Source organism: Triticum dicoccoides, chromosome 3B (assembly GCF_002162155.2).
Source record: "Triticum dicoccoides isolate Atlit2015 ecotype Zavitan chromosome 3B, WEW_v2.0, whole genome shotgun sequence".
Taxonomy (NCBI): domain Eukaryota; kingdom Viridiplantae; phylum Streptophyta; class Magnoliopsida; order Poales; family Poaceae; genus Triticum; species Triticum dicoccoides.
This window is the reverse complement of record NC_041385.1, coordinates 753,259,825-753,266,089: the sequence shown is the minus strand read 5'-3', so window position 1 is coordinate 753,266,089 and position 6,265 is coordinate 753,259,825. Positions and strand designations below refer to the sequence as shown.

At 37.3% G+C, this 6,265-nt stretch overlaps 1 long non-coding RNA gene across 1 annotated transcript in view; it reads left to right on the top strand.

The window, feature by feature from the left end:
- The window catches only part of LOC119278274, a 5,538-nt gene extending 1,586 nt beyond the window's left edge, over positions 1 to 3,952 (top strand). Inside the window, exons 2-3 of the long non-coding RNA XR_005137674.1 lie at positions 2,863 to 2,989; positions 3,798 to 3,952. This is a non-coding gene — a long non-coding RNA (uncharacterized LOC119278274). The remainder of the gene's footprint in view (positions 1 to 2,862; positions 2,990 to 3,797) is intronic.
- Positions 3,953 to 6,265: the final 2,313 nt, after the last annotated feature.

The window sequence follows — 6,265 nt, the reverse complement described above, 5'->3', positions numbered from 1 at the left end:
TTGATTTTTTTTTGAAAAAAACTTAGTAATGGCGCGCCAGTGGAAAGTGCGCCATTACTAGTTAAAACTAGTAATGGCGCACCGAGACATGGTGCGCCATTAGTAACAATTTTTTTTTATTTTTTTTTACTTTTTTTTTCAAAACTACTAATGGCGCACGACGGATGTGGTGCGCCATTACTATGTCAATTAGTAATGGCGCACTATGCAACGGTGCGCCATTAGTAACAAATTTTTTTTATGTTTTTTTTCAAAACTACTAATGGCGCACCACACACCAGGTGCGCCATTAGTAATATATTACTAATGGCGCACCGAGACCTGGTGCGCCATTACTATATAGTAATGGCGCACCACATCACAGGTGCGCCATTAGTGGTCATTCCATCTATAGCCCTTTTTGTAGTAGTGCTATGTGGACTGACAATCTAAATTATAATATGTGTTCTTTATTTATAATTGAAGTTCAAAAATATCATTGGAAGGGGTACAGAAATGATTATAGTCGTTATAGCAAAAAAAAGTGCAGAAACTTAAAGAACAAAATTATTGGTACACATAAACAAATTGGATTTATGTGTTATGTAGTATTGGTACTTAAGAACAAAAGATTAGATTTCAAACTTTCAATAGTTCAGTACTACGTAGAAAGGAACATAAGCCCCCCACTGCCGCCATGGCCGTTCGACGCCATCACTGCAGGTTGTTCGACACCACCACTGCATGCCGTTCATTGCAGCAGCAACCTGGATCCGCCCGGCTCCCTTTCCTAGTGCGCCGCCGCCGACCGACTCCCTCCCCTAGAGCGTCGTTGCGTCCCCAGCCCCACTTCCTTGCCGTGGCACAGCACCGTCGACTACGCCCTTCCCCATCTTCCCCCTAGTGCCTCGTGGTGGAATCACAAAGACAGCTAATGTTGCTATTTCTTTTTGCTGATGCTCATTCAAATCTCATGCTACTTATGTGCTAAATTTGACGCTCTATAGTTTCTTGTCGAAATGCCTATGAGAAGCAAAAATATTTTGATGATATTTGATGTTGTTATTCCTATGTTCCAGCAGTTTTTCTGTGCGCTGTAATTTTCCACTGTCAATCCAAAAAAGCAGCAGTTTAGCATGAAAAATTATTTTTTCTCTTCTCAGTACACAACAGAAAAGGTATTTGTCTCCAACTAGCATTAAGAGTTCAAAGTACACAAAGGAAAAAATGTTCAATTTTCAAAACTTTAAGAGTTCAAAGTACACAAGAACATAAGTCCACTATGCTTTGTGTCAGATATCTGAGTGGAACTTCAATTTTTTTTTTCAGTTCAACTTTTGAATGTGTTTCAGTTCGTCTATTTCCTGGTCGTCCTGAGCTGGAGAATTGTTGCTACTGTTTATGTGTTTGCAACTGTGATTGATGCACTACATTTCAATTTCGCATGTAGTTCAAAGATCGTAAGGGCTTTTGGAGCTTCATTTTTACACTTCATCTTTTGAATGCTATTCGGTTCATGTACTCCCCGATCGTAATGTCCATATTGTAGATAATATTTGCATTGTCTTCAATTTTTGAAAACAAGCTTCAGTACAAGAAAAATGGGTTAGTCAGTTCATCCATATGCAAACCCCCGTAACAAAACATATCGCTAATCCCATTAGCTGAGGATGGGCAACATATGTTTAAGCAAGCATTTATACCATGTTACAAAATAAACTCCCCTCTGCTCTGTAGAAGATTTTGTGTTTTTTGATATATTTTAGAGAAAGAAGTGTACACATAGTAGCTTCACATTTGATAATTGTTTGCAACTCCTACATTAATTTGATGATTATGTAATTGCATTAGGGTGTTACCGTAGGTCTAATAGTCTAGTATGTATTTGGTAATTGTTTGGGGGTGCCTAGTCTGGCAAGAGTTTTCAAGTAGTGAAGATTTCTGTAGTAAACTATGCAAACAATTTAAAAGTACTCAAGTGCAACCTGCAAACCAGTAGCAGTCCTATAGTGCAGCATGCATCAAATTCAAAAATAGCAAAACTGACTTGAAACAAATTCCCATCTGGTTGTTTATTTCGTAGCTCATCATTTCTAATACAAGCTAATGCTTCTATTCTAATCTAGTTGTTTATTTCGTAGCTCGCTTTTTCTAATGTAATGTTAGAAGTCCACTAGATGAAACATTCTCTGTGTTAGCTAGATCAGTACTAGTGCTCAGCAGTACAACAAGTAGCAGTACTGATCAGTATGACTTACACAAAATACTAGTACTGATCAGTAATATTCTTAATATTAAAAGTAACATCCATATAAGAAAAATGCTTCTATTCTAACACATTTTTTTGGAAAAAAGAGCACTAGTACTGATGAGTCGTACTGAAAAGGATGTCGTTCTACAATTCTGATGAGTCGTACTGACAAGGACATAATTATTGTGCAAATGGAAAAACAAAATGTTTTATAAAGAAATTTGCTTGAAATTCAATTACTATGGTCTAAAGAATTCAATTACATTGCTAGTGCATTTAGAATTGCTAATTTTTTGAAAAATGAAGTTCCTGTTTCAGGATTATGTAAGTTCAAAAATATTCTATGATGTGTGTGCCATAGTTACATGAACTTTGATTCTGACTAATATTCCATTATAGCACTACTGCATATTCACTTATGATTGCTTCTTGCTGCCACTGTTTTTATCATGATTTTGTGTGTCCACCCAGGAGTGTTTTTATTCATAGGAAATTGAACCAAAAACAGTGGTTGCTACTAGTGTTTGGAAATTATAATTACTAGAACTATTATTTCGCACCCTTTTAATTGCTGGCTAATTCTTGTAAAAAGTAGTGATTAATCTTGCTAGTTACTTTGATGTGATGCCTAGGTGGTCAGTCCAGCTCCTGCAACCAACACAGGTCGTTGCCCCTTTTGCCACAACGGCAGCAGCACAAACATTAGTGTGGTCGTCCTCAACCAGTTCCTCACGCGGCCTCCGCGCAAGCCCTGCTCATGTATGCTTACACCAAAAGTACAACTCTTCCTACTCTCTTGTACTTGCACTTGCTTATTTTCTAAGCAATAATTCCTATTGCTTCCACTTGGGGGAATGGATCCCATGTTAAAGTTGTCTTGGTGCTCACCAACTGTTTATTTTCATCACCATAGTGTACGAAACATATGAAAACCATTCTAGTTTCGGAGAAAATATAACCAGTACATGTGCAATTGCGCGAGAATTTCCCTTATGAAAGTTCCTTGTAAACAAACCACATGAAAGTTCATCGAGAAAATCTTTGTAAGTTCAAAACGGCTATAGGAAAACTTTGTAGGTTCAGATGGGTATAGAAAACTTCGTAAGTTCAAAATGGGCACGCCTAACAGTGCATGAATAAATAAACTAAACCCAATAGAGTCCATGTTGGTCGGTCTACAGTGTGTTGTCAAGAAGGCTGTTGGCCTTGGAGGCCGACACTGGCTGATCATCTACCTTCCAATTATTATTAGACATATACCACTGAAACTGCAGGTCGCGCCCTCCTCCTGCATAGCCTATTGGTTGGCGACCATGACCCCTCATATTTTTGGTATGAATTTGATGAATCTTCTTGATGCTCTGTTCTTATTCATCTAGAGATTCCTCGTCATATTGATTGTTTGTCTTTCTTGTACCGGTTTTGTTCTTGCATGTATATATCAGTTTGATGTTTTGAGATAGCTTAGATTACTTCCAACTGTGAAGATTGACATGCATATCTGGGGATGAGATTTTCAGGTACTAGTTTGGCACTGTATCTAACCCGTACTAAAATATTTCAGTAGTTCAACAGGGGCGTGGGGTTCAGTTCGACGGTGACGACCCAGGCAGCCGGCCTTCGCATAACGAAGTGGTGCAGTTTGATCTTGTGTGAATTGGAAATCCCCTTATGCTGAGTGTGTCAGTACAACCCTACGCTACAAGGCACGCGTACATCCACTTCACGTGTTAGTTAATAGAATTGTGCTTTTTCTTGGTACCTTTGCTACTCTAGCCAAACATATTTTGTTGTTCAGTTTTCTGTGCAATAGGAGTAGAGCCGTTTGAGATGCTCTGTTCTAGCGAGGTGGATTATTATGTTTGTCAGTTTGTAATACTTTGGCCGCAATGTACTTGTGTATCTTTTTCTGAACGGAGCACGAACAAAGATTACATCATTATGAACTGTGATTGTGATGGTACTACAAACTCTATAAAAACACCAATAATCCATATTTACTGTTACTTATCTTTTATACAATTCACATGGATTGTGCTCCCTATTACGAACTGTGGTAAAAAAATGCACTATGCTCACCATTTTCTTTTAGTTTGTTAGTTTTGTATGCTTTAAAAGAGAGGAGGTAAAAGTGAACCATTCGGTTTTGTATTATAAAAATTCAAGCGAAAGGAAACTCCATGCAATTCAAATGGGAAAAGTACAAGTCGTAAAATAAGAGAAGTCCAGAACATCATTGTAAAAAATTGTTTAGTTAAAAACATTTTCTTTTTGAAAAAAACTATCATTCAGTTTGATGATATAAACCATGCAAGTACAAGGGCGACGATACAATAAACCGTTGAAAACTTACGAGCAAAAATATTACCCAAAACAAATCAAAGTCTAGTTAGTGAAAACACGCTTAGTACAAAACCATGCAAACATCAGTTCAAGTACACTTTTTTTCGGAACCTTTCAAAATTACTCTCCGAAGAATATATCAGTACAAACACACATGTAGATCAGTACAAGTACTCTGTTTTTTCTGACAGAAAAACAGCACGATGGTTCTCACCGTAATCCAAATTACTCTTCAACGGTTGCGAATTTGAGAAAAGTTCAACATGATTAAGTTTCTTATTTTCGATATCTTTCCAACTGTATATTATTTGCCTCATTTCGACAAACTTTAAAAAAATCACGTTTGAAATCAAATTTGACCATATTCGAATTCGGTTTTAAACCGTAAGGAATTAGAAAAACATTTCTATATGAAACAGTTGTGCATTTTCCATAGCTTTCCAACGCCGTATCATTTGCATCAATCCAACAAATCGTTTGCAAAAAATCGCAAAAATACGTTTCACACAGAATTTCACCGTTTTCCAAATTACTTTTAGATCATATAGAATTAGAAAAAACATTACATATATGAAAGATGCAGATTTTCACCAGCTTTCCAACGCCATCTTATTTGCTCAATTCCGGCGAACTATTTGAAAATTGAGTCCAAAATACGATTCATGTTTTCGGTTTTGAAAAAAAACGGTTTTTTCAAAACTGCTCTTAAACCATAATGATTTTTCAAAAACATTCGATATACTTCAAATATAGTTGTCAAGAGCTTTCCAATGATATATTACACGCCCCGTTCTAACAAAAAAATTGCAAAAAAAAATTGAACTAAAGAAGACGATTTGTTAAACAAAACTGAAAGCATGAGTTGAACCGCTCGAAAATCATCAGTACAACCACCTGAAACCGTCAGTTCAAGTAGGGTAACAGAATAATATTATGTTTCGCGAAACAAAGTATCCTATATATACCTCGCCGGACTTTGCAACAGCTGATCCTGACTCCGTTCGGTCACCGGAGCCGTCATCACGGTCGCCGGAGCCACCATCACGATCATGACTTTCCTCCTCCATTGTTTGATCACTATGGCCTACTTCCTCTCCTTCCAGACCTTCTTCGAGGTTGTTGAGAAACAACAAGACATCACCTCCGTCGCGGATTATGTCCCCCAATATTTCTTCTTGCTTGAAATCTCTTTGTTGATCCATAGTTTCTGCAAATATTACAACATGGCAATTAATATACAAACATGAGAGATGGATATATTAATAGTGGCAAACATAGACCCCTCGGCGACCCTCGACCCCTCGACGACCCTCGACCCTCTACCCTAGTTTCCGACACCCTAGTTCCCGACACCCTCGTTCCCGATAAAAAATAAGAAGAGGAAGAAGAAGAAAAAATAGAGGAGAAGAAGAAAAAAATAGAAGAAAAAAATGAAGAAAAAAAAGAGGAGAAGAAGAAGGAATAGAGGAGAAGAAGAAAAAATAGATTTTTTTTTCTATTTTTCTTCTTTTCCTCTATTCCTTCTTCTTCTCCTCTTTTTTTCTTCTTCTTCCTCTTCTTATTTTTTTCTCCTCTTCTTCCTCTCATCTTCTTCTCCTTCTTCTTCTCCTCATGTTGAAGTTATCGAGGAGGGGGTATATATATTGGCAACATTGACATATACATAGAAAAAATGTTATCACGAAGGGGGTG